The sequence below is a fragment of the Rhinatrema bivittatum genome, chromosome 3 (genome assembly GCF_901001135.1).
Source record: "Rhinatrema bivittatum chromosome 3, aRhiBiv1.1, whole genome shotgun sequence".
In the NCBI taxonomy this organism is placed as follows: Eukaryota; Metazoa; Chordata; class Amphibia; order Gymnophiona; family Rhinatrematidae; genus Rhinatrema; species Rhinatrema bivittatum.
Window position 1 is genome coordinate 583,929,435 of NC_042617.1, and position 24,107 is coordinate 583,953,541.

Here is a 24,107-nt window from a genome sequence, read left to right on the forward strand (position 1 = left end):
TTACAGATAGGAACCGGTACTCACTCCACGAGGGCCCATGTTCCTAGAATCTATTCCAGACTCTCTTCTACTTTAGAAGCCATTTCATATACAGCAATTGTGAGTTCTTATTACAGACTGTTTGTGGGAACCAGTGCTTGCTTACGCTCCTGTTCCTGAATGTACTTAAGACTCTCTGTGGCATAGAGACCATTGCAGACATCTACTATTGTGAGTGTACCATCTTGTATCCAGTATATCCTGTCTACTCACTACTTCTAGTCTCTCTCTACAGCTCAGTGACCCAGAGATTATATTCCACTATCAGAAGGACTTCATCCTTGCCGGACACAGCGACTCACTACTGCCACCTCTGGTGGTCCAGCTTCCAGTCTAATAAAGAACTATTGTGTTTATCTCATATTCTAACCTAGCCGGTGGTTCCTCTCAGGATCTCCTCTTGGGGGCACTGTCATCTGCCATCGGCCCAGGGATTCACCATTTCCCCCAAGTGGTCATTCCTTTCACTATTGTCACCTTGTGGGAGCCAACCACTTGACTCTGGTCACGGAAGTATTATATAGACAGCTACTCCTCTTTTTCTGAGACTTGCTAGCAGCTTATATATATATATATATACAGATTGCTACTCCGTAGTGGGGGGCAAGATAGATTGCTATCTCAATAGCGAAGTACTATATACCTACTGCTAACTCCTCTTCCTTGGAGAGTTGATTCATAACAGATTGCTACTCCTTAGCAGATTGATACAGCTTGCTACTTCCTTTCCTCATAGGAGCATCTAACAGCAGTTCGCTAATAGAATTACAGATAGCTAACTCCTCCCCTCTGGAGGAGCAGGTCATATCATATCGCTACTCCTTCCCCTTTCAGGAGCACAGCAGAACAGCTTGCCAACTCCGCCCTCCTGGCGGAGTGAGTGACAGCAGATTGCTAACTCCTCCCGTCTGGAGGAGGCGAGCGTAACAGATTGCTGGCTCCTCCCCTTTGGAGAAGGAGAGCGTAACATGGTCATCAATGTTACAGCTGCCGGTCACAGGACTTGTTCACGACCAGTATCACTCACTCTCCCAACACTCTGATCCTAAGCATAGCCTGGAAGCCACCATATTTTCTCCATGCAGCAGGTTGCTGCCAAAAGGACACTGACCTTCTCCTCTTGTGGGATGTCCCTTGGCATGTGTGTGCACACCGCGCCTGCCTTGAAAAGGCCCATGGTGGGAACCTGAAGAGCTGGCACCTCTTGATGACATCACGCAGCTGGGTACTTAAGACCAAGCCGCACACCAAAGAACTGCCTCAGCAATGGGCATCCTGCCTAGTAGCAGTGAGTGTTGCTACAGCATTCTCATGTTCCTGTGTCTTCCAGCTTCTTCCTGTATCCTATCTCGTCCAGCCTTGCCTCATTCAGCCTTCCTTGTCCAACCTTGCCTCGTCCAGTCTTCTTTGTCCAGCCTTGCCTTATCCTATTTGACTCATCCAGTGTCTTCTGTGTGTCTTCGTCCACCTTGGCCTGACTTCCGGATTCTGACCTCCTGCTTGGACCTGACCACAATTGCTTGCTGTCTGGACCTGACCACCCCTGTCTGCATGCCTGCCTTGACCTTGGCATGTCTCTGACTACTTCAGTCTGCTGCCTGCCCTGATCCTGGTGTGCCCTCAGACTCTTGCTTACCAGACTGCCCTAGGGATCCACTAAGCCCTACCGGCCACCAGAACTCAAGGGCTCAACCTGCAGGGGAGTCAGCAGTATAGGTGAAGCTCCAGCTTGACCTGTTACAGGGCATGTTCACCAGCTGTCATCATAGACCTTGTAGATCTGCCTATGAGACTGCGTCAACTATGCCACAGCAACAAGGGTTCCCACCCACGTCACCCTTCACAATCCACTCACACCTTTATGTCAAATTACCGTCTGGACAACCTCTGAAGGACTGACTTCAATTTGGACAAGCAGTTTTGCATAACCTGTTCTCACAGTAGTCTGTTCTCCATGGTGGGGTCTGGATTGCTATTCAGTAATCGCTCTGTTACAACCCTCAGCTTGGGGCTCCCCACAATTAGGGGCGGATTTTAAGAGCCCTGCTCGCCTAAATCTGGGCAGATTTAGGCGAGCAGGGCCCTGCGTGCCGGTGCGCCTATTTTACATAGGCCTACCAGTGCGCGCAGAGCCCCGGGACTCGCGTAAGTCCCGGGGTTTTCTGAGGGGGGCGTGTCGGGGGGTGGGCCCGGTCGGCGCGGCGTTTTGGGGGCATGTCGGCAGCGTTTTGGGGGCGGGCTCGGGGGTGTAGTTACGGCCCGGGGCGGTCTGGAGGCGTGGCCGCGCCCTCCGTACCCGCCCCCAGGTCGCGTCCCGGCGCGTGGGGATTTACGTCTCCCTCCGGGAGGCGTAAATCCGATTTCGGAGCGGTCTTGGAGGGAACGGGGGTAGGCTGCGCGGCTCGGCGCGCGCCGGCTATACGGAATCGATAGCCTTGCGCGCGCCGATCCAGGATTTTAGCGGATACGCGCGTATCTACTAAAATCCCGCGTACTTTTGCTGGCGCCTGATGCGCCAGCAAAAGTACGCCAATTCGTGCGGTTTGAAAATCTACCCCATAATGTCTAATTCAGCCTGCTTATTGATGGAAAAAGCAACTTTGCTTACCATAAACAGTGTTTTCCATAAATAGCAGAATGAATTAGCCATGGAATATCCACCTACCTTCCTGGAGAGTGAACTAGCTAGCTAGATGTAGTTCTGGTACTGACTTGAGGAGGCTCACAAGGCAACGCCTGCGGGGGAGTTCACCCACCTGCTCATTAGAGCCCAAAGTTCTACTAGCTAGAAGAGATTAGTCCATCTGGTGCCTCTGGATGACATCACGCACAAGTAATGGCTAATTCATCCTTCTAGCTACAGAAAACTTTGTTTATGCTAAGCAAACATAGAAACATAGAAATGACGGCAGAAGAAGACCAACAGGCCCATCCAGTCTGCCCAGCAAGATCTCACACTTATTTTCCCACACCTTTCTGTTACCCCGACCACTGAGTTCAGGGTCCTTATTGGTAACTTTTTTATTCCAATTTCCTTCCATCCCCGCCATTGATGCAGAGAGCAGTGTTGGAGCTGCATCAAAGTGAAGTATAAGGCTTAATGTTTGAGGGTAGTAACCGTATCAATCACACAAATAACCCACACACACCAACCAGTGTATTCCAGTACACACTAATGTAAACAAACCAAAACCACCAATGTACTGGTATCTTATTAATATAGCACACTAACGCCAAATATATGTAAGACCCTCTAATCATGAGCAGGCAATTATATGATCAACTCGTTTGTCATAGGGGTCTCTGTTACTTTAATTAACAATCCTCCGTATATTTTGTTTTCTTAGTTTTTTAGTTTTTTTAAAAAGTTGCCACGATAATTATAGGGAAAACATCCCAACTAAAGTCATATGGGTAATATTGAAACGGATACTTATCCACACTGAAAAGGTCCCAGATAACCCGAGTGTTGGAAACCGATTCAGAAAACCATCTTCTTTGTGGCTCAGCAATCCATCTTCTTACGGCGCATTTAACCGTGCAAACCGGGTTATCTGGGACCTTTTCAGTGTGGATAAGTATCCGTTTCAATATTACCCATATGACTTTAGTTGGGATGTTTTCCCTATAATTATCGTGGCAACTTTTTAAAAAAAACTAAAAAACTAAGAAAACAAAATATACGGAGGATTGTTAATTAAAGTAACAGAGACCCCTGAGATCACGTGATGCAGTGAGGGGATCAGACGCAAAATTTCCCTCGCTAGCCTGGCCGCCTCCATCCTGGCCCATCTAAGTCTCCCAATTTAGTTTTTCAGCAGCTAAATAGCTTCATTAACTCCGTGGGACCTTTTTTTGACTCATCATTTGGGCGCCATGACTTCCAGGACCCTGAAGAAAGACAAGGAGAAGGAGAGGGCCCGACCACCCGACCAGGCCTCGGAAGAGGAGTACTTGCTTGCGGAGCCAGTCCCCCGGATCGCCGTAGCCGACATTAAATCGGCAGTGCGTGAGGCTATAGGTCCGGAATTACTCACCATTTCCAACCAGCTACACGAGTTGCAAACTTCCATTGCTGGGTTCGAGTCGCGATTTTTAGGCATTGAACAGCGGGTCTCCAACCTCCATGACGACCAAATCGGGACCCGGAGGGAGCTGGACGCTCTGAAGGCCGTGGTGAAACAGCAAACTGATCGCCTGGAAGATTTGGAGAACCGGTCTCGGCGTTCAAATTTGCGATTTGTCGGGCTCTCCGAAAGTATAGCTGACAAAGATCTCGCGTCTTTCTTGGAGGAATGGCTGCCGCGCGCCTTGGAGCTCTCACGTGCGCATGGGCCTCTCAGAGTTGAAAGGGCGCATCGACTGGGGCCTCGGCGCTCGAGCGACACGAGACCCAGGGTCGCGATCGCAAAAATTTTAAATTTCCAGCACAAGTCGGAAATTCTACGAGCTGCGCGATCTGGAGCTGGGCTGCGTCACGACAACTCTAAGATCTTGGTCTTCCAAGATTTTTCAGCTGGTCTAAGCCAGCAGCGGAGAGCCCTGACGCCATTTTGTGCACGGTTGTTCGCGCTGAAGATTAGGGCTACTATTGTCTACCCGGCTCGGCTCCGGGTGCCGACTGCGACTGGGGTCCGCTGGCTCTCTTCACCAGAGGAGGCGACGCAGTTTCTGGCTACTCTGGAGCGTTCCCCACCGCGGGAGGCTGATGACCCCGGACCGGAGCCCTGAGGTGTTTTGGAGCCGATGGTGTTTCCTGCTCGTGGAAGATTTGTGAGTCCTCGTGGTCAGTGCTTATGGAGGCCTTCTTTCTTCGCCTTGCTTTTTTTCTTTGGCCATGGCCAGCTCAGTTTTTGGTCTATGTTCTTAGTTTTTTTCTGTAATGTTTGGACTTTTGCGAGGCTACTGGGGACAATATCATCTCATAGTCGCGAAGGAGGTCTGGCCAAGCCGGGACAGTATTTCAGGGGTCCTTGATAGGGGGGCCTTTTTTGTTATCCTGTACAGGGTGAGGGGGATGAAGCCTGCTAAAAGCCCCTGATGTACCTGGGGGTTATAGTTCTTTTTTGCTATTCAGGAGGGGGTTCTTTATTGTTGGACGTTTGGTTTTTTTTTGACTTTACCAGTATGGTTCATGGACCCCATTGACTCTGCACTTTGAGATTTTTGCCATTGGGGGAGGGGAGGGATGGGCCGGGGGAGGCGGGGGGCTGGTATGTGTCTGAAGTGATCTCATTGGTGTGGGGTTGCGTACTGTCTTGGGGATAGGGGATGGGATGGGGAACAGGGGGGAGGGTGTGGGGGTGGGGGGTGGGAAGAGGGGTTGGGTGTGCATTAGCTGCTGGGCTTGCTGTGATGTGAGGGTGAAAGTGTATTTGGTTGTTTCTCTTGGGACCCGAGAGTCCAGGGTGGGTGATGCGGGGGTCTCTGCTGGGAGGATCCCCGTTTCTACTAGTTCCATTTCTTTTTTCAGTCCTCAGTATGAAGTTTTTGACAATGGTTAGGCAACAAGCACGATTGGTCTCTTGGAATATTTGTGGCATCAATTCTCCCATTAAGCGGAAGAAAATGCTATCCTTTTTGAAGAAAAAATCGGCAGATGTGGTGTTCCTCCAGGAAACCCATCTCACGGATGTGGAACATCAGAAATTATGTAGAGAATGGGTGGGCTCGGTACACTTTTCTTCGGCCACTTCTAAGGCCGCTGGGGTAGCTATTTTAGTCCACAAAAATTTGCCCCTCTCTGTAAAGTCGGAGATAAAAGATCCCTTGGGACGCTATATTATATTGGTAGCGGAACTTTTTCACCGACCGCTGGTACTGTGTAATCTTTACGCGCCTAACAATCCCCCCTTGTCCTTTTTTCGTACTATACACGATCTCCTGGTGCCCTACGCGGACTTGGGCCTCATGGTAGGTGGAGATTTTAACTCAGTCAGAGACCCTCAGTTGGACAGGGGTGGTATTGGGGGGGGGGGTGGGCGCAGCCATTGGGGTAAGCCTTTTGCCATGTTTGAGCAGGAGCTACGTTTATTGGATGCGTGGCGTACCCTTAATCCTACAGCCGCTGACTTCACGCATGTGTCCAGGGCCCATGGTTCCCACTCGCGCCTGGACTACATTTTGTTGAGTGGTAACTTGTTCCCTCTTCTTACTGACACGGGCATTGATGACATTGTACTGTCCGACCATGCCCCTACTTGGGTGGAGCTGACCTGGGGGGGGGGACACTCGGAACAGTATTATTGGAGATACCCATATTATTTGCATGGTCACGCGGAGTTTAGGGCGCATCTCCAGTCTAAATGGAACGAATACGCGCTTCAGAATGCCCAGCATTTGGGGGATCCCGTGCTCTATTGGTACGCTTCCAAGGCGGTCATGAGGGGGGAAATTATTTCCTACGTGACTCATTGGAAGGCAATGCTTAACAAGCGGATTTTGGCACTGGGTACGCAGCTTACTGAGGCTAGACGAAGGCTACTTGGGGCACATACCGCGGACAATAGAACTCACTATTTTTCCATACAGAGTGCCCTGAACTCCCTGTTACACCAGCGGGCAAAGAAGAGTGTCTTATTTTTCCAACATCAGTTATTTCAAATGGGGAATAAACCGGGGAAACTCATGTCTAACTTAATCCGGGCTCGGAGGGCCTCGGCTTATGTGGCGGCTCTGAAATCTACCACGGGTCAGGTGGTCACGGACACTTCTCAGATATTACAGCTTTTTAAAGATTACTATGCCCGCCTTTATACAGCTGGCCCCAAGGACATGGCGTTCTGCCGCCGCTTTTGCGACAATATAGACATCCCCCAGCTGACCTTGGAACAACAGGCTCAGCTTAATAATCCAATTTCAGAGGCTGAAACTCGGGCGGTTATATGGCAGGCTAAGGGGTTTAAGGCTCCGGGACCCGATGGTTTCACTTCAGAATACTATAAAGTGTTGATGGACTCCCTGGTCCCTCCTCTGACCAATGTGTTTAATGCGCTGGTGGCCGCTGGGGCATTCCCGCCGGGTAGTAATGTTGCCCACATTACCTTGCTCCCCAAACCCGGGAAGGACCCGTTAAATCCATCGGCCTATAGGCCTATTTCCCTTTTAGACGCGGAGCACAAGTTCCTGGGAAAACTTTTAGCGGAGCGACTGGCCTTGCTGCTTCCTTCCCTTGTCCAGCCGGGTCAGGTGGGATTTGTGCGGAAGCGCTATGCCTCCACAAACATTCGGCGAGTGCTGATAGCCATGACGCTCTGTACCCAATTCCAAGCCCCTTACTTGGCTATTAATTTTGACGCAGAGAAAGCGTTCGACCGGGTGGAGTGGGACTATTTATTTTATGTGTTGGATGCCATGCATATCACTGGCTGGTTTCAGAATGCGATCCGCCTTCTTTACCGAGACCCAGGGGCGCGTATCGCGGTTAATCGATCCTACTCCGACCTGTTCCCCATTACGCGGGGTACACGTCAGGGATGCCCCTTATCCCCCTTGTTGTATGTCCTTCAATTTGAACCGCTTCTTCTAGCTATACAAGCGAATAGGTCGGTCAAGGGAGTTCGTTTTAGGAATCAGGCATTTAAGTATGCGGCCTTCGCCGACGACCTGCTGGTCTTTCTCACCGATCCGGTTGCGTCCCTAGACCCCTTGTTGTCCATTCTGGGTGGGTTTGGGTCCTTTTCTGGGTTCAAGTTAAATAGTGATAAGTCTGAGGCGTTGGGATTCCCTCCTACCCTGCGCAGCGGTTGGAGGGGCCAATTTCCCTTGTTGTGGGCGGAGGGCGGCATGCGATATCTGGGCATTTACCTAACTGTAGACTTACCCCAACTCTATGCCCTTAATATAGGCCCCTTGGTTACCTTCACTCTAGAACGTATGCAACACTGGGGCTCCCTTCCGCTGTCCCTGACTGGACGGGTTAACCTGTTCAAAATGACCATTTTGCCTAAGTGGCTCTATGTCTTCCAAAACCTGATTGTTCGACTTAAGGCTCGTGACCTTCAAAAACTTGAGGGTGGCATGCGGCGGTTTTTTTGGAGGGGGAGGAGAGCACGGATCCCCTTGAAACACTTGCAGGGTCGATGGGGTGGGGGAGGTTTGAGTGTCCCAGACCTGGGTTTTTATAATTGGGCTAGCAATTTACGGGTAGCTCGAGAGTGGTTACTTGGAGAGGGATATTTTGTTAATTTAGATTCTGAACGTGAGATGTGCGGGGCTAGCGATCTGCGGTATGTCCTGCAGGCTTCCTGGGATAGATTGAGCATTCCTGATCCCATAGCAGCCCTGGTACGCCCTATTCGAGGAGCTTGGTTCCGGTTGCTTAAACTTTTGCAAATCCCGCAGGGCTGTGTATTTTTTCTTCCCTTGCAGGGCAATCCAGATTTTTCTCCGGGATCGACATCTGTGGTGTTCAGGCGATGGGCGGCTCGGGGGATCACTCAGGTGGGCCATGTCTTAGACGGTGAGGGTCACTTGCTGAAGCCTGCTCAACTGTCTTCCCTGTATGGCTTTGGCAATATTCCCATGTTTACATATTTTCAAATTGCCCATTATATTCGTTCCCTTCCGGAGGCTGGTTTTCAGTTGAGCGGTTTCCAAGCTTTGGTGGAGTGTTTTTTACTAAAGGGAACCATTGTGCCTTCTCTCTCTCATTACTATGCCCACCTGCGGAAGCTTACCTATCGGAATCCCTGTTCTGACCTGGCTGACCGCTGGCAGAGGGACGGGGTATTTCAGGTCACGGCTACCCAATTGGGCATTTGTTTTCGACGCATAGCGCGCATTTCTCCCAATTCTTACTACCGGGAGATGCAATTCAAATTTCTCTGGCGGGCGTATGTATCTACACCAGTAGCGTTTCACGCTAGATTGGTCTCCTCGGCCGCCTGTGGGAAGTGTGGCACGGGGGTGGGTACTCTGGCCCATCTCTTCTGGGGATGCCCTACAATCCAGCAGTTTTGGAAAAGGGTGGTTGCTTATTTGACAAGACTGTTGGGAGTGTTCCTGCGAGCTTCCCCCTTGCTGATTCTTTTCGAGTCTATCCCCCTGGCACGTTTGCGGCCGGTGGGACATCGTCTGCTTTTTATGAAAGCTTGTTTTGTAGGTAAAAAGATGATTCTTCTGCACTGGCGAGAGGCCGTGGCGCCGTCCTTCTGGGCTTGGCGGAACCATTTCCACAGACTTATGCAAATGGAACACTTGACAGCACGTGCCTCCCCTCGACAACTCCGTCGTTTTCTGGACGTTTGGGAGCCGTATATTCAGGAGTTGCCACATCGTGCGAGGAGTTTGATTTTGAACAATTGACCAATGTTGTCTTGCACCTTGACTGTACGGGTCGATATAGTCTCACCCTTTGCATCACAGTATGTATGTTGGGTTATGGTCTGCTGGGGGGGGGGGAAGGGGTTTGAACTGGGGGATCCACTTTGTAAGGATATATAATGGCAACTTCTCTGTGCGGTTGTCCGTTGGACTCTGAAGTGTACCTTTGTCCGACGGGCTGTTACTGTCTTGTTACCTTTACTATGCAATAAAAATTGTTTATGCTAAAAGTAACAGAGACCCCTATGACAAACGAGTTGATCATATAATTGCCTGCTCGTGATTAGAGGGTCTTACATAAGTATATTTGGCGTTAGTGTGCTATATTAATAAGATACCAGTACATTGGTGGTTTTGGTTTGAGGGTAGTAACCTTCATAACGAGAAGTTACCCTGATGTTTGTATATTCATACTGCTCAGATCAGTGCCTTGTTAGATGTTGTCTGGATATAAATCCTCTTTTCCTCATTCCCCTCCTGCCGCTGAAGCAGAGAGCCACGCTGGATATGCATTCAAGGTAAAGTATCAGGCTTGATTGGTTTAGGGTAGTAACCGCCTTAACAAGCAAGCTACTCCCATGTTTATTTGTTTAACCAGACTGTGCAAGTCAGTTTATGTTGGTTGTTGTCTGAATGTAAATCCTATTTCTTCATTCCTCCCTACTGTTGAAGCAGTGAGCTATGCTGGATATGCATTCAAAGTGAAGCATCTGGCTTAATTGGTTTGGGGTAGTAACCGCTGCAATAAGCAAGCTACTCCCACGCTTATTTGTTTACCCAGACTGTGCGATTCAGTCCTTGTTGGTTGTTGTCTGAATGTAAATCCTCTTATCTTCATTCCCCACTGCCATTGAAGCATAGATCAATGCTGGATATGCATTGAAGTGAAGTATCAGGCTTATTTGGTTTAGGGTAGTAACCGCTGCAACAAGCAAGCTACTCCCACGCTTATTTGTTTACTCAGACTGTGCAGCCTTGTTGATTGTTGCCTGAATGTAAATCCTCTTTTCCACATTTCCTCTTGCCATTGAAGCATAGAGCAATATTGGAGTCGCATTAACCGTGTGACGTTTATTGAATAAGGGTATTAATCACCAGGTTGTAGTCGTCATTCCATCAAGCCACCCCCCATTCCTCTTCTCTTCATTCCCAACCTCTAGGCTTTATGATCCTCTAGACTTTAGGGATCCACAGTGTTTATCCCACGCTTCTTTGAAATCCTTCACAGTTTTAGTCTTCACCACTTCCTCCGGAAGGACGTTCCAGGCATCCACCACCCTCTCCGTGAAGAAATACTTCCTGACATTGGTTCTGAGTATTCCTCCCTGGAATTTTAAATCGTGACCCCTGGTTCTGCTGATTTTTTTCCAACGGAAAAGGTTTGCTGTTGAGTTTGGATCAGTAAAACCTTTCAAGTATCTGAAAGTCTGTATCATATCACCTCTGCTCCTCCTTTCCTCCAGGGTATACATATTTAGATTCTTCAATCTCTCCTCATTAGTCATTCGATGAAGACCATCCACCTTTTTGGTCGTGCTTCTCTGGACCACCTCCATCCTGTCTCTGTCCCTTCGGAGATACGGTCTCCAGAACTGAGCACAGTACTCCAGGTGAGGCCTCACCAAGAACCTGTACAAGGGAATAATCACTTCCCTTTTCTTACTCGATATTCCTCTCTGTAGGCAGCCCAGCATTCTTCTGGCTTTAGCTATCGCCTTGTCACATTGTTTTGCCAGTTTCAGATCATTAGACACTGTCACCCCAAGGTCTCTCTCCTGCTCCGTGCACATCAGCTCTTCACCCCCCATCGAATACATTTCTTTCGGATTTCCACACCCCAAATGCCTGACTCTGCACTTCTTGGCATTGAATCTCAGCTGCCATATCTTCGACCAGTCTTCCTGCTTCCTTAAATCCCATCTCATTCTCTCCACTCCTTCCGGCATGTCCACTCTGTTGCAGATTTATTTATTTATTTATTTATTTATTTATTGGGTTTTTTATACCGTTATTCGAATAAACATCACAAAGGTTTACATAGAACTGAGGAGAAATACAATGAAACAGGGGGAGGGGTAAGGTGGAGCAGCGAGGAAGAGAAGAACGAAGAGAGAATGGGGAGGAAAAAAGGACAGCACAGGACAAGGGCGACAAGTGTCGCAAGGGTAGGGGGAATACAGTATGCATAAAGCAGTAAAAACATCAAGCGGTAAATATATAGTTAGAAAAAACTATATTACATTGAGCCTCAAACAGAAAGGCAACAAGCAATATAAACTATGTTATAGTAGGCCTCAAACAGTGAACATTCGGGGGTAGGAGTAAAACAGCTGAAATATGTGATCGACAAGGAGCGTGGAGAGTCGGGTGCAACTTAGCACCACTCCCGTTTCCAGGGATCTATTGAACAGGTCACGCAGCGGAGTATCATCTGCAAATAGACAAACCTTACCTTCTATCCCGTCCGCGATGTCACTCACAAAGATATTGAACAGGACCGGTCCCAATATTGACCCTTGCGGCACTCCGCTCATCACCGCTCTCTCTTTAGAGTAAGTTCCATTTACCATCACACATTGTCTTCTGTCCTTCAACCAGTTTGCTATCCAGGCCACCATCTTGGCACTCACTCCCAAGCTTCTCGTTTTATTCACAAGCCTCCTGTGCAGGACCATATCAAAAGCTTTGCTAAAATCCAAGTAGATGACATCGAGTGCTCTTCCTCGATCCAATTCCTTAGTCACCCAATCAAAAAAGTCGATCAGATTCGTCTAACAGGACCTTCCCTTGGTGAAACCATGCTGCTTCTGTCCATCAATTCTGTTGCTTGTAGATAGTTCATTATTCTTTCCTTCAGCAGCGACTCCAATACTTTTCCCACCACCGAGGTGAGGCTAACCAGCCTGTAGTTTCCAGCCTCCTCTCTGCTCCCACTCTTGTGAAGCAGGACCACCGTCACTCTTCTCCAATCACTCGGCACCACTCCCGTTTCCAGGGATCTATTGAACAGGTCACGCAGCGAAGCTGCCAGCACATCTCTGAGCTCTCTCAGTATCCTGGGATGAACCTCATTAGGCCCCATGGCTTTGTCCACTTTCAGTTTTCCTAATACTTCCCATACATTCTCTTCCATAAATGGAGTTTCATCCATTCCACTCCTCTCCAGTTTCTTGTTAACTAGCGATGGTCTTTCTCCGGGGTCTTCTTTAGTGAACACCGAACTGAAGTATTCGTTTAATATTTCTGCCATTTCTTCATCTGTCTCCACCTATTGATCCTTTTCACCTTTCAATTTCAGTATACCACTTTGGACTTTTCTCCTTTCACTGATGTATCTGAAAAATGTTTTGTCACCTTGCTTTACCTCTTTGGCAATCCTTTCTTCTGCTTGACTTTTCACTTTCTTGATTACTTTCTTCGTCTCCCTCAGTTCCACCAGATGTTCTTCCTTGTGATCCTCCTTTTGGGATCCTTTATATTTCTTAACGATGTTCTTTTATCTCTTATTTTATCAGCCACCTCCTTTGTGAACCAGATAGGTCTCATTCTTTTCTTGCTTTTCTTTATTTTTCTAGCATATATATTAGTCGCTTCAGTAATTGCTCCTTTTAGTTTGGCCAACTGTTGTTCCACATCTCTCGTTTTCTCCCAGCCTTCTAGTTCTTCTGCCAGGTACTTTGCCATTTCAACAAAGTCCATGATTTTGAAACACAAAACCCGGGTCTTCGTGCAACTTCTCCATATCCTATTAGTGATATGAAACCATACCATTTGATGATCGCTGGTGCTGAGGTGGGCGCCACCCGGACATTAGAGACATTATCTCCATTAGTGAGCACTAAATCGAGTATAGCTCCCTCCCTCTTAGGCTCCATTACCATTTGTTTGAACAGAGCCCCTTGCAGGGCATCCACTATCTCTCTACTGCTGTTAGATTCCGCAGAAGGGATTCTCCAGTCTACATCCGGCAGATTAAAATCTCCAACAATCACCACTTCTCCCTTCTTCCCCATCTTTTGGATGTCTTCAATCAGATCTCTATCAAGTACTTTTCTCACAGGACAAGCAGGATGGTAGTCCTCACAAATGGGTGACATCGAGGATGGAGCCCTGTACGGAAAACTTTTCTGTCAAAGTTTCAACAAGCTTTGACTGACACTAGCACACTGGGTGCACTGAGCATGCCCAGCCTGCAATTATCCCTGTGAGCCACAGGTGTCTCCCTCAGTCTTCTTTTTTCCGCTCTGCAGTCAGCATAGCGGTTGGAGCTCTGTGAGGATTTTTTAACTAATTACCTCATGGAAACACTTAACTTTTCACTTCAAAAAACACTTTTCCCTGCACAGGTCTCCCTCCGCGTACGTTTTTTACGACGCTCGGTGAGTACTAATTCTTATTTTTTCGGTCGGTTTCTGTCACTATCTTAAGGCTGTTAGCTGACTGAAGCCTTCCCTTCCCCCATTTTTCAGTTAGCTTTAAACAGCTTGCGAGTATCTCTGTGACACTCTGCTTGCTTATGCTAGTGGGGTAGGGATTTTTTCCTTAACTTTAGGACCTCTGTAGCTTCAAGTCCTTCGTTCCCTGGTACCCTCACGCGGTCGATACCCTATCGCTACACCGGGACCCTCCTAAACCGCCCTGGGCTTTTATATGTCATCAGCGCCCCTCCCCCCACGGTGCCCTGATGCCTTTATCCATGTTTTTTGCTTTTCAGTGCTACCAGGCTTTTTCCTCCTACGCACTGTTTTTTTCCTTGGGCTTCCTCGGTGCCGTCCCCTACCCGGATGCATGCCATTGACGCACACGCTGTTAGTCACTGCCATGCATACTCGGGTCGCCGCCACCGCTGCCCGAGACACTTTTTAACGATCCCAGGGTCACTTCATCGATGCCACCCCCCCTTTTGGGGATGCCATCGATGCCCCATCCTCCCCACAGATGTCCAGCCCTTTTCCATCGGTGGGCATCGGTGCCACATCGATTCGTCGGTGGGCATCGATGCCGGATGGTCCCCATCGGTGGACATCGGTGCCGGATGGTCCCCATCGATGGACATCGGTGCCGGATGACTTGTCCGTCGATGGCATTGGTGCCGGATGGCCGTCCGTCGATGGCATCGGTGCCAGGTCCTTTTGCATCGATGGACACCGATGCCCAGGTGTTTCATCCATGGGCATCTATGTTAGAATGCATCCATCGAGGGCAGTCGATGCCAGGCTGCTCCCATCGGTGAAATTCGATGCCCAGGTGGGTCCCATCGGTGGGTATCCATGCCGGCTCGATTCCGTGGATGGGCATTGATGCCAATGCCAGCCTTATGGCTGGCATCGATGCCCATGCCGATTCCAGGACTGGCGTTGATGCCGGGATGGAATTCATTGACTGGGAGATCCATGCCATCGATTCCATACGTGTCCATATCGATGCCACCGACACACGTGTCTGGGGCACCGATGCCATGTACACTTGGAAATCTGAGTCTGTCCAAATCGATACCGTCAACGTCTGTGGCCCTATAGTTGATGCCCGTGGCCATGCCACAAACGGCATAAATGCCCGCCTCCATGCATCGATGCCCTCGACACCTCCGTTTTCCTTCGGTGTCCTTGACGCCCTATTGATTCGACTTCGACTCAGTCGATGCCGGTATCTTTTTCAATAACGGCAATGTTTTTCGATTATTCGATTCCACATCGTTTCAAAGATACCTATGCCACTGCTGTCAGTGCCCGTCACTGTCATCATTCTCCTGGCCAGTCATCGACGATTTTTCATACCCATTTTGATGATATCCTCGAAGCCCCTTAGGTTGCCTTCAATATCGTCAATACCGACATAGCACCGCCACATAATACCCTCACCTCCTCACATTGCTCCACGCTTTGGGTTCTTTTTTAAGCCCCGTATTAGCTTAAGACACTCCATTGTGTCAGGAGCAGAGCAGGCGTGCTGACAGTTCGTCATCGATCGCCTTCCAGGACGACGAGGGCTTCCATCTCGGCGCTGGGGAAAGACCGGGCCGAGCACCGTGGCACCCATCATCGCCGACATCGTGATCGTCCGCCGCTGACGCCATCCAGCACATCGGTGCCATCCTTCTCCAGGCTGGACAACGCTCGGGCAGAGCGACATCACCACTGCCATCAGCACTGTTCCTACAGTTTTGGCAGTCCTTGGTGATCCAGAACTTCCGGATCCAGGTCCGACAGCTTCTGCATTGGCGTCACGACACATCGAGCCGCTGTGACGAGGGAAGGGAACATGAGTTCCGTTAGGGCTCCTCTGTTCCTGGCGTGCCCCACCGTCAAGTGGTGTGGGACTATGGCCATCTGTTACACTTAGCAGTCTAAACGCCACTCACGCCTGGCCTGTCTCCTCTGTACCTGTGCCACCATACCGGGTTTCAGAGCGAGATGGACGTTTACGTCCCCGGCCTTACCCTCGAGGACTCCGGAGACCGTCGGAGTCAACAATCTTCACCGGCTCGTCTTGCGGCGATCCACGTCGGATGGTAAGTACCCGCTTCGGCGGCATTCCCATAGAGTTGTGTTCTCCCATTCGGACCGTGGTTCGAAAAGTTCTGGGTCATGTGCCTTTTAGAACTGTATTAGTGTCACATATCGCTATGTTAGCTATGTTAGCCACAATATCAGGAGAACCCCTCTATCTTCTTGGGATTGCAGCAGGGCTTCTTCTCTTGTCAGTAACAAGTCCCTGTGCCGACCAATGCTCTGACTCTTGGTTCCCTCCCAACCAAGGTCCAGCTGCATTGGCTGATCTGCTAAACATGAGATTCAGCAACCATTGCCCCATGTACAAGTCCACCTTGAGGCCTGGCCACAGGTCTCAGTGTCTCCTTGTACAGCATACAGAAATGCGGGTACCACTTACCGCTCACACACCTGCAGGAGCCTACATGATATCCTCCATTGGGACACCTCCTGGTCTCCCATCTGGTTAGATATCAGAGCGGCCACCCCACCTTGTACCAAAGTCCCGGTACACTCCCCCAGGCGCTACGAAGTGCAGAGGGGAGAAGGGAGGGGGGTTGGGGAGTTTTAATTGCACTATTCTTTCTTTTAACAGAAAATAGTTACTCTCCGCACATCCTGGACCTAAGAAAATCCAACTTTCTTTAGACGTCACAGGTACAATGGTATCTTTGGTTACCATCACTCCATACTGCAGTAAGTACATTATTTTAATGTTTCTATGTGCTTTATGGTGAGTCAACATTACAACCCCAAGCTCTGCTGCTGGCACCAGCTTCGGTAAGTGAACTGTCTCTTGCATCACTGTTGGTGAATGCTGTTTTCTCTGCGGAGTGTAACATCATTCACTTTCCTTGCATAGACTACTGCTAACCACTTTCAGTACATGCAAGGAGCTCTCACTTTTTTCAGGACTCACTATACATTTACTAACTGGGATTACTGTCACTGCCATAAATCCCTTCTGTAACACTTCTGGACACCACAGTCTTAAGACCCTCTTGTCCAGCATGCGCACAGACATTCTGATACATTGTTATATGTCCCTGCGCATATTTTCCATAACCTCAGCCTTTCAACTTTTCATGGTTGGGCTATGGGGTTTCTTCCCACTATGCATTTTTCTCATAATTCAAAACTGCTATGGGTTATATTCAGTGACATTCTATACTCAATGGACCTAAGTGGTTTCATTGCTTTCGTCCCTGATTCTTATCCCAGTTCGAACTAGGACCTAGTCTCCTTCGACTCATGCTCGCAATTCCTTAGGGTTATAAAGTTTCTCCTGAAAGCTGTCAACCCATTATGCATCTATTGCACTCCAGCATAGTTTCTCATAAACTTCCTGGACGTTGCACCCATGAGTTATGCCCTTATGCCTTCCAATACTGCTTTTGCAACAGTTCTTTGTGCATACAGACAGACAGCATAGGGACAATGTGCTTTCCAACTCATAAGCACGCATTACCTCTTAGCTGCTCTGCTAGACAGCTGCGCAGCTCTACCCTTGGCCCTTGTTCACTTCATGCGTCCTTGGGCCACATATCTAAGAGATTTAATGAACGCTCTATCAGACCTTCTCCACGTAGGTTCTATCCTCTCGAATGGTCTCAATTACATGTGTACAGGGCAAATCTTTTAACGCTGAGTTTAACTAAACTTTCCTCGGCGTCTGATCATTCCATACGATGCACAGGTTCTGCTCCCTGCACATGTTTCCTATGCGTTCCCTTAGATGCCTTTTCTTCCATCAAAGGCCTCTTCAATATATCTCTTCTGCTGCCTCTCGTAGCCAGCATTCTTCTAATGTTGAACTGGGATGGGGTTCAGTATTCTTTTCCCCACTCCCTGACTGAGATCAGTATGCTTTCCCATACTTCTCAATCCATCATATCATTAACCTTTTATTCTCTCACCAGTCAGTCCCAAATCATAGACTTACTGATGTTCTTAGGTTCTGGTAGCGTCACAAAACCTTCTAAACATAAATCTTGCCGTTTAATATGGCAGGCTTTACCTCCTGACGCTAAAAAAAAAAAAAAAAAAAAGAGGTATTACCCCTTTTACTTTTCCACCATTTTTTTCTTACTCCCTCGGATTCTGTTCTCCAGACATCCTCCACATAGATACACCTTTCTCTTAGGAGGTGTATCGTTTTGGGAGTTGGGTTCCCGTTTTCGGTAATCCTCTCTGAGTCGGCTTACCATGGATTATCCACTGATCAAGCCGCCTCTATTTCTCTAATCACGGAATGAACATATATATTCTCCTTATAAGTCTCATACATTCTACGTTTGAGCCTTTCCATTCCTCTCTTCCACAGTTTGGCAAGGGAACTTCTTTCCCTCTTAATGTCATTCCTGCCAGCAGGGTCCGTGAGTTATGCACTCTTTCCATACTCACCTGACTCCGTTCCTCTGCCACTGAGTAGTTCTACGCATTCAACTTTCTATCCTTTTCAGGTAGATGTTGTATCTCCTTTCCTCAGGAAATACTCTATTAATTTTTCCTAACCTCTCTCTCTCGCCCTAGGGAGAGAGTGGGTTTTCCACATTCCTGGACAGTAATGCTGCGCTTACATTCTATCTACATTGCACTGCATTCCATGTGAATTCCACTTGACTCTTTCCTTCATGCAAGGGTCAAGCTGCTACTTCCAGTGGCCACACAGACCTAATCCTTCTGATTAAGTGGTCTATATTTCCTTTCCTACCAACAAGCAGACATTTCACTACAACACTGTGGGTATCCACATACTGTTGTGTCCGTCTTAGCCTTAACAGCTTCCCTTTGGTTACTGCTGCTTGTACTTTTTTATCAGGTTGCAGCCTGGAGTCCTCTCCATACCTTCGCAGCCTATTATTGCTTACATTTGACTAGCCGGCATGCTCCATGTTTGGCCAGTCCGCCTACTCTTACTTTTTTCAATTCACTACCCAACATCCTTCCACGAACCCATTATGGTGTTGCGGATGCCCTCCGTTCCCATTTCCACCTCAGTCGTTACGCCTTTGCGCATCTGCGGTGTATCTGGTGCATTCCCGGGCATCCTCAGCTCGGTACTCACCCATTTGTGAGGACTACCATCCTGCTTGTCCTGTGAGAAAGCAAATGTTGCTTACCTGATGTAACAGGTGTTCTCACAGGACAGCAGGATGTTAGTCCTCACGAAACCCGCCCGCCACCCCGCGGAGTTGGGTCTGTATACTTTTATTTTAGTTTCGCTTGCGCTTTTTAGCTATAAGACGAGACTGAGGGAGACACCTGTGGCTCACAGGGATAATTGCAGGCTGGGCATGCTCAGTGCACCCAGTGTGCTAGTGTCAGTCAAAGCTGCTTGTTGAAACTTTGACAGAAAAGTTTTCCGTACAGGGCTCCATCCTCGATGTCACCCATTTGTGAGGACTAACATCCTGCTGTCCTGTGAGAACACCTGTTACATCAGGTAAGCAACATTTGCTATATTTGATTTGGAGGTCTGTAAATCACTCCAATAAAAACGGATGCCCCATTATCCTTTTTTAGGAGGGCCCATAATGCTTCTTCTTTGCCCCATCCTCCTTGCAGCTCGGATGCTTGGATATTGTTTTTGACATAAAGAGCCACTCCTCCCCCTTTTCTGACCTCTCTGTCCTTCCTTAGTAAGTTTTATCCTGGTATGCCGTATCCCAATCATGTGAATCCATGAACCACATCTCTGTGACAGCAACAATGTCCAAGTCTTCCTCCACTATTAGGGCTTGCAGATCTGGGATTTTATTGCCCAAACTACGAACATTTGTGCTCATAGCTTTCCAGCTATTCTGGTACAGGTTACTGCTTTTCTTGGACTCCCTTTGTGACTTATTTATTTATTTATTTATTTAACATTTTTCTATACCGAACTTCATGACAAGCTTCATATCAGGCCGGTTTACATCAAACTTAGGGGTTAACTTAACAAAAGCATATAACAAGAAGGCCGAGGCGCAGTTACAAATAACAGGGGGAATGAACTTGGGGGCTAGGGTAGCCAGGAAGTAAAGGACAGAAAAAACTGGAGAATGAACACGAATGAATATACAATGGCTGGGTCGGGCATTTAGCTGACTTTTGTTATCTACTTTGCCCTTTTTCATTGCATTTGTATTTGTATTTGGGGGGTGACATTCTAATGTCGTACTGCCACCCCCATCATCTAGTTTAAATGCCTTATGAGATAGGATTTGAATTTCTCTCTTAGGATTCTTTTTCCCTCCATAGACAGATGTAAGCCATCTTTGACAAAGAGTTTTTTTCTGTTCCATACACGGCCCCAGCCCCCAATATATCCAAAACATTTTTCTTTACACCAGGATTTGAGCCATACATTGAAGCTATCAATATGGCTTAGCCTCTCCTTCCCCTTTCCATGAACAGGTAACACTTCTGAAAAGGCAATGGTTGTCTCCATGTGACTAATCTGCTTCTCTACAGACTGGAAATCTCTCTGTACCGCTTGGATGCTTTTACTAGCAAGGTCGTTGGTTCCCAGATGGATGATGATATCAGCTTTTGAGTCTTTGCTTTCTTCTTGGATCATTCTGACTATCTGAAAGGCATTTCTGCTGGCCGATGATCCTGGAAGGCATTTAACAGTAGGGTTTCCCTCTAGAAGAGTTCCCAAATTAGTGCCTCTGATGACTGAGCTTTTTTCTTTGGTTATTGATTGTATTTTGGAATTTCTGTATGCATTGGGTTTCTTCTTTCTTTTCAGATACTTTCACCAGAGCTTTATCCTTATGTGAAACAGATAAAGCATTTTGTACTCGTGTCACTTGAGAGAGCGTGTGTTTCCGCATTACCGGTCTTACTCTACCAGAGCCCACAGTAATCCTGTTGATTTTTGGGTTCCTTGTCTCCCTGTGTAAATGGGGGAGGGGGGGGGGGGAGAGAGACATGTGGGTTGCACAATTGTGTAGAATGGGTGTCTGTGGGTCACAGGACTTATCCTACCTGAACCCACTCTAAACCTCTTTTTCCTAGAGTTTTTTGTTTGTTTATTTTTTTGCAGTAATTTTGGAATACTGTGAAGTGGGTGAAACTTTCTTTATTGTAGCTAATTCAGCTTTAGCTTTAGCCAGATCCTTTTTGAGGGAAGAGATTTCTGAACAAATGGGGCAAGCCTTAAGTTTCCAGATGATTTCCCTCAATATAAAGGCTCCACAATAGTTGCATTGGATAGTCCTCATTTTGGTAAATTTGATGGATAACACCTGAGGAATTACCAAATTTCCACCCTATATTGTTGCCAATTATGTATTCAGGCAGACTATATCATAAAACCAACCCCAGGGGTGGGTGGGTAGAGGGGCAGGGAGGGAGTTAAACAGTTAACTCATGGTCAAGATTTTTCTCAGGACCCTGTATCTGCTATTGAGTTTGACAAAACCCCCAGATTGGCTTACTAAGTTAAACTTTTTTCTTAGCTGGACACAAGAAGCTTTAGTGCTTCCTGTCTCCTGGCTGAGCCCAGCCCACAAAGGATCTGATTGACCCCTACTGGCTCTATGAGGGTTAGGCTCTATGAGCAGCCCCCAAGCTAATTGCAACAAGACTCTTTATGGAATTTTTTGTCTTTTGCTTTAAATGAACCCTCAGCAAATTTATGCCCCAATAGTAATATTTAGACAGAGATTATTAGTGACAGCTATTTCAAATAAAGAGAGAGATTTTAGTGAAGCAGATTAAATCAAATGTAGTGAATCAAATTAAATCTAGAGGGGTTTTTTTTCTTGAATCTTAAATAAACCCAAGGCAAATTAATACACACTGTCAATATCTAGAAAGAGAGAGAGATTATAATGAAAGCACAAACAGCAATATATTATTCACAGAAGCCCTCCAAAATAATTATAAATTAATAAACAGTTTTTCCTTAGCTGGACACTGGAACAGTCAGTCTCCTGGTGAGCACAGCCCACAAAGGATCTCAATATGTGGTATTTCTATACTGCTGCACCCTTGCAACTCCTTTCAGTTCTATGAAACCGCTTTAACTGGAGGGATTACAATGCCAAATGGGAGGCGGGAAGATCTGTATGACTGATTATCTGCTGTTTTTCAGAGAACACCATGTAAGCAGCTTTGCTTTATGGCTGTGCATGCCTAATTTGTTACTGAATTAATAAGGCTAACAACTTTCTTTTTTGCATTAACAGTTTCCTGTGTCATTATGCAAAAGAATGGCTCTGGGATGCATGAAGCAAATGCATGCTTCTGGGACAACAACACTGATGGTATGTTATTAGTCTCATTCAGTTCCTTCATAGAAACATAGACATATGACAGCGGAAAAATGCCATATGGCCTATTTAGTCTGCCCGTCCACACAATTGCTAGCTCTACAATCCCTAAGACTCCTTCAGAGATGCCCTGTGCTTGTTCCATACTTTCTTGAATTCAGATACTGTCCTTGTCTCCACCATCTACACTGGGAGGTTATGTTGTGCATCCACCACCATATTCGCTGTACACCCTTGATAGTTACTACAGTCTGGGCTTCTACATCAGCCATTCTCAAAATCTTTATGTTTCTTATGTCTGAATTCCTCTTTTACCTCTGGATGTCTGTATATTGCTTCCATGTAGAAACATTTTTAGTTTTTTTGCTATGGTTATACAGCATCTCTCTGCTTTTCTTATATAAATTAACTATGTATAGTCGAAAGAAGGAACTCATAGAAAAGTCATCAGCATGACAACTCTGGTCGCCCAAGATAAGGATGGATGCATCATCACTGGATAGGAAGAGAAAGCCAAGCATCTAAGTCTGAAGCAGACAAATGCTGGAGGAGAGTAGGTGGTCAATAGATGAAGGCAACCCAAAGAGGGAGGTGGACAGATGTATATGAATACAATTGATGAAATAATTGGCACAATTTCATTATAGAAAAAAAATAAGACATTTTAAAAAGGTGTATTCTGTGATTGAGGGCCTTCTCTTGTGCTGTTTATGGTGTCATTAAGTTTATAAATTTTGATCTACTATAAATGAAGCATTTTCCCCCAGTATGGTAAACTTTCTCATTTCTGTTTTGCAGGGAGTTGCACTGTTAAATGGGAGAATAAGACCATGTACTGTATAGTCAGTGCCTTTGGACTTGCAATATGACTTCATTTAATTCTTGAATCACATCTGCATGTTTTCAATTACATAATTTCACTGCAGATCTCATACATATACCGTGGTTATAACAAACTTGTTTTTAAAGAGTTTTTTTCAGTTTCCACAAATATGAAAAAACAATTACATAGGTAACATGTTAGTTTTATTTGTTAAATCTCACAACTGGCATAGTATTGGTTCATGATATAATTGTGTTTTAAAGCTCTGAAACGGAAGCTTATTTTTTCCTCTATGGCACTAAATACTTAGCTCTCAATGTAACCTTATTTAGATTTAAAAGTGAAAATAAATACTCAACTAGTTGAGCAGCAGTGTTTTTATGTTGTACTAAAATAAAATGATAGGTGGAAAAATTAAACAGCAGAGAAGTGTGTTTGACAAGCTCCCTGAAAATCCTTCCCTTACATTGAATCAAGCTGTGGAAGAAGGCACCTGGAATGACTAATAGTGATTAAGGAGAATGCAGAAAACTGGGAGGCAAAATACTGGGAAATCCATTAAGGAACTATATGCTTAAAAAGTGAATAAACAAGATGGCTCTATATCAGCAACTGCCTTGTCACAAATCACTGCTTTCACAGGCATCTGAAGAGAACTAGTGGCAAAAGTAGATAATATCAATATTAAGCTAGAGAATTAGCAACAGGATTCTAGAAAGTGAATCCAGAATTGGAGTGTTAGAATACAGCAGTATGTATCTCAGAGAAATTAAAAGGTTACAAAAAGCTGTAGAGTATTTGATTCAGAGCAGAGAGAATCTGAATATGAGGTCAAGTGCCATGTACCTACCCTTAACTTCAAGTCAATGATAATCCATTGTGTCTCCCCCTTGATCCAATGGCCTGTCACAGATGAGTAAGACAGAGATAGGTGCAGGATTTGATCTTAAATATATCCAATGTAGCGGAAGGAAATCCCGACTGATGAAATTCCCAGCTGTCCTGTAGTCAAGAAGAGCATATGTTAAGATAGACTGAAAATATATATATATAAATGTGTTTACTTGCACCCTGGAGGTCTGCTGACCCTGTCCCTCCTCTGAGCTGTAGTGGCCTGAAGTCTGTCCCATTTGTTTGTTTGTTTTGTTGTTAAAAAGAAAAGATTTT

General features: G+C 46.7%; 1 pseudogene; it reads left to right on the plus strand.

Moving 5' to 3' along the window:
- LOC115088669 overlaps nt 1-23,143 on the plus strand; it is a 30,397-nt pseudogene extending 7,254 nt beyond the window's left edge.
- Nucleotides 23,144-24,107: the final 964 nt, after the last annotated feature.